Genomic DNA, 10,587 nt, shown 5'->3' with positions numbered 1-10,587 from the left:
TTAATTCACATCAGCATGCTTGCCAACAATCCTGGAACTGAGATGGATATGTTGTAAAACAAATAGTACCAACTTATGTTGGAGTTTTGAGGAAAATCAGGCAGATTATAATACTCTTGATTTGGTATATTTACTGTTCTAAAAAAAAAACAAATACAATAACAAATTAAAAATATTTCTTCAAAATTAAAACAAGTCTTTCCATAAGTAAATTTTTAATATCTTTATTAAATGGTTTTAGGTTGATACAAAATTATCAACATCATTTACTATACAAAAACAATGTATATTGTTTTAAAAATTATAATCAGGCAAATTAAAATGAGGAGAATTTCGGTCAATTTCATGTTGAATAGTACAACAGCAGCCTGCAATGTACACAGTGTACACACTTTGCATTTTTTATGTACTGATTAAAACCTCGGTTTTTGTTCTGTCTCTTGCCATGTATGGATAGCTTAATGTATATGAATAGGCTGCTTAATGCAATACCCACAGAGCTTTAGTGTCTACTACTAATAATGCTCACTGACCAAGTTCAGAACTCTTATGGTGATGTGTCAATACAAAGGTGCCAATACATGGCACAGAAGAAAAAAGGTGCTTAATCAATCTCAGTTTTTCTGTGTACTCTGTTTAGGAAAAGTTTGTTTTGGTGTGAAGGTATATGTGTAAGCAGCAGAGGCTTTGGCAAAAGGTGACAATATTCTAGAATGAGCTAATGGAAATATTTTCATTGTCAAAATGTCCATTTAAATTCTCCATTTTCCATTTCCTCCATTCATCCTTGCATTGCTCTATTGTGATACAAAAGTTAAGCAACAAAGGTTTACAAAATGTAAAATACAGTAGTAATCAGTTTGATAGACAAATAGATGAAATGTAATGATGAACCTTTTGTAAGCAGTGGGAACTGACGGTTTCTTCCCACATCCCATAAACATGCAGTTAGGTCAATCAACTTTCCCTCAAACAAAAAAAAAAAATTGGCCTTAGTAATGGATATGACCTTTGAGGGACAGTTAGTAATATTGCAATGGACAAAGTGATGTGTAATATTTCGGCGCTATATAAACACTGGCTAATAATAATAAAAATAACTCAAAAAAATACTTTCCAGTTTTTTAGGGTAGATGCATTTAAAGTGAACGTATTCGTAAACTTTGCATGTTTGCATAAATAATATATACAATATTATACAATATATTTATTATATTCAACATACAACAACAATTTTAGATGTCCCTAATAAAACAGTTTTTTTATGGAAAATGGTTAATGTTTAATAAATCGCCAGTAAAACACTGGATTAGAGTAAATAAAGCCACCAAATGAAACATTAATTATATAAACCAAATAATCCTATAGTTTGCAGTGCACAGAGAAACAGAAGCAGTGTGTAAAATTGAAAAACATCCATTTGGAGATCATTTATTACTGATATGCCTACAGAAAAATCTGGTGCAGTTTGGTTGGTTGGTCAGAATGTCTTCTCTTTCATTATCATCTTTGCACTACCAATTTGAAAAACCTACACATGAAGAAAAAACATTTTTGATCTTTCGGTAAAATATTGTACCTAGACACAGACTTCAAATGGCCTATTTACAAAAAGTTGCAAATACTTGCAAATGTTTTTAATATTTGCAGAATGTTATTCACATTAATTTACATTCAAGAACATTCATTTAGGGTCCAATCTATAAAACAGGGGATCTGACATTCCATCAAACATTTCTGGTGGGAATCAATTGCTTCTTTTGAAAAGCTAAAAGTTTCCCACTAGGAAATGTTTGAGGGAATGTCTGATTACATTTTATAAACAGTGCCCTTAGAGAAGCAAAAAAGAAGAACTTTCAGTAAACAGCCTTCAGAGAACATTCACACAGAAATAAAATAGCACGAGAACAGTCAATCCTAAGTAACTATAGTGCAATAACATTCCATACCAAGAGAAAATCTCCTAAAACATTCACTAAGAAGGGAAGATTTTTATTTCAAATTCTGACCTATTCATACAACAGCCATAGCTTTATACAATCTGCTAAAAATCCCCAAAATGTATGAGCGGAAGATGGTTAATTCACACAGATTGAATGTACATGCATATTTGCTGAAGATAGCTGAAAAATAGCTATGCAAATTTTTTATACAAATAATAAATACAAGAGAGTTATGTCATCTCTTTGCTATAGCAGCGCTTCCTTAGGCCTCGTTCACACTATAAAAATATGCTTTGATGAATGTTATACTGCAGTGCATGGCAATAGACAGACAGCTTTGCTGTCCATTGTGATGCTGACCCCTATTACAATGAGTGGAGTAGCACATAAAAACAAACAGAAATGTTTGCACTAATATGTGGTAGCAAAGCACTGCACCTCATTGCATATAGTGAGAATGTTGGGACTTGCGTTCTATGCATTGTGAGTGAGAGGCAAATTTATATTAGGGACAAGATACCAGAAAATCAAACTCAAATGTCAGGTTCACAGAAATGTAAATACCGATACAGTCATAGTTTTGCATATCTTAACCTAATTATAACATTTTTTACAGGGCTTTATGCTTTAGAGTACTGGTTCCTAAAGAGCATTTCCCCACTAACCTAGAATCTAGTGAATGTTCATTTCTGCACCCTAAGAGGTATGTTCACAATCTAGAAATTACAGGAAAGGGAACAAGATTGGAAGTAAGGAGGGGTGTCTGTCTTTTTTCTCCCTGAAGGTCACCTGCAAAGGTCCAGTGCCTTAATTACCCTCTTTTGAATGCGGGGACACACAATGCTCTGTTTTAAGAGCGTGCTCGCTATGGCCTGCTCTTAAAGCTTTAGGGACAGCGCTGTGCCTGACTCATTCGCTTCTCTCTGCACAGAATAGCTGCAGATCAATGAATATTTAAACAAAGAAATATTTCATTAAAAGAGCTGATTGCTTAATGAAGTGTCCCTGGGAGCCATCGGGATGCCTGCCTCTTTCTCTTAATGCAAGCAAGATTCATATCACAGCTAGATTTATCAAATTACCGTAATAACCTGTATATACAAACTGTTTTACGCAATAGAAGACAATCTTGTTTTAACCTTTTAGAGGTATAATTAGGATTTTTGTAAAACTAAAGTTACCAGTGGTCTCTAGTAAACTGATCATTCTGGCATGAAAACACATGTAAGCAAATATGTTATCTTCTTATGAACAGTTATTGAAGGTATGTCTTGAAACTGCTTGAAACTTGAAAGATCAAAATATACTAGCAATGGCTAGGGCAACCAAAAGCAAAAGTTATATAATCAGTTATGTGGGGAGTCTGGTGGGATAAATCACCCTGTGGCTTACTAATATCCTTGAGAACCAGGTAGCTTCTACTATATACCCTGGTTATGTTCCTATGAACTTTGGAGTCCTATTTTTTACTAAATACTAACATAAATGAATGTAACAACCAAAAGAAGACAGCATTTTACACTTCAAGGAAAGGTTCAGCCCTGCGGAGGGATCGAGTGATCCCAGCAGCTGGGACCTTTGCTAGCCGCTCTGTCACTAGTACTGCAGTGCTAGTTCTTAAAAAAACTAGCTTTTGCAGATGTTACAGCGGGCAGCAGTTAGTGGTGCTGAACCGAACGCTACATATAGAATCTCTACTATGGCAGTGGTTTACTGGTATGAGGAAGCAGTACGCACACTGCAACCTCATTGACATTCTGAACATTGCCTACCATTTACTATGACAGGTCTCCACATCTCAAAACTTAAAGTGGACCTAAAAAAAAAAAAAAGAAAAGATTTTTATGTTTCATAGTGCATTTACTAATATAAAAAGATTTACCCTTTATCTTGAATTTCACATGATCTCCAATTTTACAGTACACTTCCTAACATGTGAATGTGACTGTGACTGTACATAATATTTAACACATTGGGTTTGATTTACTTAAAGAATATAAGCAAAATGAATTATCCACTTGCAGGAGATATGTTTACTTAATAAAAAAAGATGAAGCTCTACTGATCACCCTGGTAAATTAACAGATGCCAGATGTCCGCAGGTGCTGCGAGAGGAAGACTGGCCTGTGTGTGGTGGTAAGTATATAAAAAAATCCGAAATTTTCAAAAATCTGACACTCCTCGGGTCCGAAGGTTGCCGGATTTTTGATTGTCCACCTGTATTTAGATTGATGAATACAATTGAAGTACCCCTAATGATGTAAGATAAAGAAAGCAGTAGTTGCACAAATGGTTGAATGGCTTATGAACATTATACAGTACAGTCCATATGAATATACCCAGAAAATAATTCCTAAAGCAAATTTTAACCTCCTTCCCATCCATTTCAGCAGGGGTTATGCTTTTCCCATAATGCACAGATGCTTTGCTGGCTGGTTGCTTACAGTCCCCTTGCACTGATGTTACTGCTGTTGCATGCTGTTTTGTATCCTAAGAGGATCTCACACTAGACATTAAGGAAAGCCCCATCTCATGTTAATATAGAGAGAAAAAGACTCAGGACTGAAGTGTAATGTGACTGCAGATTTAGGTAAGTAAAAAGGGCAATTTTTCAATGCTAGGAGATGAGCTTAAAAATGTATGTACACCCTAAGAAGTATATAAACAGCTTGTAATCCTTCTAGAAAAGTAGTGATCTGATAACCTGCTGTGTTGTCTACCTCAGCTACATTGTTAACAGTCGGTGTTGGAGAAGATGTGGTGAAGTAGGGGTGTTTTGTATTCCAAAAACGCTTTTGGTCCCAGGTGGCAATTCTGCTTCACCATAAATACAGTATTGAGACTGTGTTGTCACCCTAGGGCAGAATATGTCATCAAACAGGGATAACCAAATGCAGCTGTTCTTGGATTTTTAATTATATTGGGCCTATTTATAAAGAGCTAACAGGTTGTTTATATACAAATAATAACAAATAACTCAAATAACTAACTTTTAGTTTACTTCATTTATAAAAATGGTGATCAGCTGAAATCACCATTTGTCATCAGGTTTGCCACTCTTGCAAAATTGCTGGATTTACGGTAAAGGATGTTTATCACCATACTACGTCCCAATTTCATCCCAATAGTGCATTAATAGTGTTTGCCACTTTGAAAACAGCAGTAAGCCCCGATTAGGGTGAGTTGTGTTTGTTGCAGCACCAATATACAGTAGGTCTATATCTACTGGTCGTCTCTTTCAAAATTAGAAAAGCTAGAAAAAGTAGCATTCACTAAACATGTTGGTTTGGTTATTTATTTTTATTTAGTCTCTCTGAAAGGAGTAATTAAAGAGCCAACAAAAATAACTAAACAATGTAAATTTCAATATAGACATATTTTTCTTTTTATTACCAGTGGCCCTGTATAATGCTTTAAAGTACCATGGCAACATATGTGCCTTAAAAATGTAATTAATTTAATAGATAAATGCCATCTCCTTATTTATAAAAAGTATGTGATAGTCAAAAAAGTATAATAGTATGTGAAAAGCCATATAATAGTCAGGGCTTATCTGGTATTTAAAAACATTTTTTTTCCTACATTGCATAATTCAAAAATCTTCTGCAGGTTGTGGAAACTGGCAGGTTGTGTCTATACTCTAAACTTTAGAAAGCATGGTCTGTGGTGAAAGTCCTTAGCAGCAACAGTGGGTGAAATGAGCCACTGTATAAAAAAGAAATAAACTGCTCTTGCAGAAACAAATTTTAGACCAAATGACCCTCAGTCAGCTGTGACATCTGGTTCCAAAAATGAAACCGCAGAGGGGATAACACACTTTCTGTTTCTCACCCCTTAACCAGCCCCAGATGGGCAAGTAAACAGCCTTATTGCCCTATAATCGGAACAGGCTGTCTATGTAGTTTGCACTTTATCCAGCAAGTTACTGTGCAACATATGTCTTTTGCAGTGCCACACTGTGTTGTCTGTATATAGAACGCATATATGAGACACTCAAATTATTTTCAAGGATCAATACATCTAAAAGTTAAATTTTAGTTATAGGTAAATTGGGGTGGGATGATTTACCAACTGGATTCTTATATATATTTTAGGCTCCAGAGTTGAAGTTTACCTACAATGTTTCTCTGCCCTTTCACAAGGTTTTAGCAGAAGTGTCATGGTCCCTCATCATTATCTAAATTTGTAATTATAAATGTAGTAGGCCTAATATTTCCATCCCTTTCTACTTTTCTGCCTACCATAAAATCTTGCTTATTCCACAGTAAGGCTCAAATTAGCAATTGGGATCGATTTATTAAAGACATATGGGCTGTTCACTAGGAGGATCCGCTCTCAGGGCAAGTGTTCATTAAGTATTTTTTTCTCAATATGGATGGATATACTTTTTCTTTTCCTACAGGAAGTGAAAGGAAATCTCAGATTTGGATACAGACTGACAGTTGATTTCACAAAAACATTTTGCCTATAAAAACACTACTAAAATGGCTATATTTCAGATCTTTTGACTATTGTCTAATTTGTTGTATATGTTTTTAAATACTATTATTAGAATATAGTGATACAAAACCAACTGTGTCTTAGGTAATTTGTATTTTAAGTACACTTTTTTATTCTGACCATAGTAGGTATGTCAAGATGCAGAAAAGGATCTATTAATCCCGGTGACCAGAGGTCCATGGCAATTAATTGTCCTTAGTCACCACTCACACTTTTTGCTGGCACCTCTCAGTGCAGCAAGACACATATAGTTACATAGTCCATCAAGTTCAACCACTAGGGAAATAAATATATCCCAGATATAAAATTCTGTAAGACATAGTTGCTTCAGAGGAAGGCAAAAAAACCCTGGTACAATTTGCTTCAACAGGGGAAGAAAATTCCTTCCTGATTCCATGAGGCAATCAGATGTTTCCTGGATCAACAGTCACTGTTTTTTTTACTTTAAAGCCTTAATACCCAGTAATATTCTGTGCTTCTAGAAAAGCATCCAGCTTTTTTTTAAAGCAATCTATAGTAGTTGCTGACACTACTACCTGAGGGAGCCGATTCCACATTTTCACAGACCTTACAGTGAAGAATCCCTTCCTTACCTGGAGCTTAAACTTCTTTTCCTCCAGACGCAAATAGTGCCCTCTTGTTCGTGGTGTATAATACTGAAATATAACACTGAATAGATAACTAATAAAAGGTTACCTAAAGTGACCCTTCAATAACTAAAGTGTTAATGTGTTAATATTCCTTACAAACAATAAAGAATCAGCATACAACATCACACTGCTTGGGTAAATGGGGGTATCTGAAGAACAATACCAAAAAATGTGGGTTAAACATATTTATATCTTTTTAAGCAAGAAATTGTATAAGAATTACAACATTAACTGGATATTTAAGAATGTCTAGTCAGTATGAAGAATTTCAAATATCCCTAATATTTAGAAAAAAGCTTTATTTTTTTCCAAATGCAATAAATAATAATAAATGCATCAATTTCTTTCTGTTTAATAGAATACAACCAAACATTTTATTTATTGGTCAATCTATTTTTTTTTGCATTTCAAAAGATAAATTCCAACAGAACAGTCATAAGAAAGAAGAATATAAAAATAGAGCAATTGTACATCCAATAAGACCATAGTAGGAAACACATATGATATTAAACAATAATGAGGGGGGGGGGGGTTGGGGGGCTAGGGGTGGGCAAGCGGGGGATGGGGATACCTGGGAAGCATAGTCTAAAAGAGAACCATGGAATCCAAGACATAGTCTGTTGATAAGTGAGGGGGAGGAGTACATCAGCCATATTGACCATCCATACATATTTGTTAGCTATTGTCAGCATTAGCAAGCGTACCTCATACCACTGAATAAATGCAGGAATGGGCTGATAAGTGCATGTTATTGCATGGGAAATATTTCAGAAAACTATTAATTTGACATCAGGTTTGGAAACTGTCCCAACATTTATTGTACTAGCATCTGTCTTCACATTATAGTTCCACAGGAATTTTAACACAAGCAAAAAGACTGATAAAACTCTGCACAATGCATTATAGTAAGTTCTGTGACATAAAAAACTGCCTAGTTCTAGGGCATACAAATTTTTCAGGTCATTGGGGTTTGCCAGCACCTTGTTACCGCAGCTGGCAAGTATAATTAAAAATTTAACAATCTAACAATGGATTTATGTAAAAGGGGATAGAACAAGTGTAAAAGCGAAGGCCTACAAGGTTGTTATGTCATGTATATGCAGGGCTACAGACTACATCCCCTAGACTGATCGCAGGCTCCGGGCGGCGGGCGGGGTGTCTTTCTGAACACAACGGCCCTGATTTATTAAAGCTCTCCAAGGCAGGAGGGAAATCACTTTCTTCAGTGAAGATTGGCGATCCAGAAAACCTGGAATGGATTTCTTAAAATAATTTGCTATTTCCTAGCAAATGTTTTGAATCCTGGACCAGATCCATTCCAGCTTTGCTGGATCACCCAGCTTCACTGATCAAAGTGTATTCTCTCCAGCCTTGGAGAGCTTTATTAAATCAGGGCCAACATGCATACTCTCCTATCGCAGACTCAGACCTGAGATGGGAGAGTGGGCGGGGTCTGATATCATGACATCACTCTGGGGGAAGTATCTTCCCCTTTGAGTGACACAGGCAGGGGTGTAGTGGGGCGGGCATGTACTGTGCCCCTCTTCTTTTTTTGCGACTACACCCCTTTGTATACTGTATGTAAGTATATAGTTCAGGACTGATGCTAAAATATTTATTTAGGTATTTGGGTACATATTACAAAACCTGATAGAAGAATGTTGTCTCTTATTGCTATGATTGCTGACCTGAAAAAAAATCTTGGCTTTCATGCTAACATGCTGGTTGCAGTATTTGCCTCTTTGGGTTTCAGCATCTATTTATTATATTTTAAATTAGAACTATGGCTACAGCAGAACTTATTTATTAGTGCATTTACAGATTATTTGTATTGTCCTCCTGCTAAATCCCACATTTTTCAGTGAACTTCACCTAAAGCAGCCTGATTCAATAGTGTGGCAACAATGTTGCACAGCTTCTGAATAAAGAACTAAAAATACCACTCTTAAGCAAAGTTACAATTCAAAATGTTGCAGTGTCCTTACTACCATTGTCTCTGTTGATTCACAGACATGTAGCCTGTCAATTACCACTCAGCTACACTTATCCCCTGCCCATTTATTTCAACATTGTCAAAACCACCTCTGTTACTAACACCCTCACTATGAGTTGCTTTGTCTTTGGATTTTTTTTTATCCTATGCGATTTGTGTATCAAATAGTGTGTATCACATTGTAACTACTGGTAGATGTGGTACTTTGGTATATTTGTCATACAGGAACCTTTTGTATTTTAAAATAGTTGCAGGCTTATCAATGCAGGATCAATTTGTAAATATATTCTACAGGACAGTGTTTATGAGTCCCCCTAACCAGGCACAGGAGCTCTGTCAACAGTGTTTATTAACTGAAAAGCTATACCACTAGTCCTGATTTCCAAAATTAGAGCAGTACCATCAACTCAAGCCTTCATCAGTAAAACAGTATCACCAACTCCCTTCATTGACACAACAGTACCATAAGTTTTCCAAAAGCTTAGTTGGCTCAGTGCTCCAACGTGGGCAGTTCTGTTACCCAAATTCTCCCATAAAGCAATACAATCAAGCACTAATTCATTAAGCACTATCATCAGAAGGGATTAAAGAAATTGAGAATTGTATTTTTTGTATTTTGTGGAAAAGTTCACATTTTTGTGTAGTTTTGCATAATATTATATATATTATAAAAAATGTGTTTTTAATTTTTTTTTAACTTGTTTGACAAGTCCCCAAGACAAGCTGCAGCCATAAATATTGTAAGAGAAATCTGCAGCCTCCTGGGCTACTTGCGTCACATATCCCAGGAGACCTGTGGGTTTCTCCTGTGCATGCCAGATATTGGGCACAGGCTTTCCTCTAATGTAAGAAAAAAAAAAACAAGTGCTCAATCTCACGCATGCACAAAGATGACAGCATTGGACTGAATAGTGAGTCGTAGAAGAAAGAGAGAAAATAAGGCAGCATGGGATTCATTGGGCGCGGTTTGTACATGGATCATGTACATCATACTTTAAGTGAAAATATGGTACTACTTTAGGCTATCTAACAATGTTTCTAGGTTTTGGAGAGCTAGGTAAATAACACGCCTCAACTTTGGTGACAATATTTTGTTCATGGTTTATGCAACTAGCTTGTGTAGTCAGCAGGGTAAATTCTCAAAATGCCCAGCCCCCCCCCCCCCCTCCGCATTGTGACAGGGTGAACAGCCTATGACCATGTTTCCCTGCTGCAATGCCTCAAGTCCACTTTCCACTCTGGTGCCGCTTTCTATTTTTATAGGAGGGAATGCAGCACCAAGAACTTTGCCAAAGTAGGGCTCAGGCTGCTGGATTTGAGAATACCTAGGGTGTAGCTTTTCATGCAGCTAAAGCTTGCTGTCATGTAGAGGTTTGCTGTATAGCCACTGTATAGTATTGGTAGCTAATATCTTTTAGATAATTATAATCTTTTTTATATTGCAAGATAAAACATGCAATCTGTCTTTGTATTTGTTGTCTTTTCAAGTGTCTCTACTTGT

Source organism: Pyxicephalus adspersus, chromosome 1 (genome assembly GCF_032062135.1).
Source record: "Pyxicephalus adspersus chromosome 1, UCB_Pads_2.0, whole genome shotgun sequence".
In the NCBI taxonomy this organism is placed as follows: Eukaryota; Metazoa; Chordata; class Amphibia; order Anura; family Pyxicephalidae; genus Pyxicephalus; species Pyxicephalus adspersus.
Note: the sequence above shows the minus strand (reverse complement) of the source record.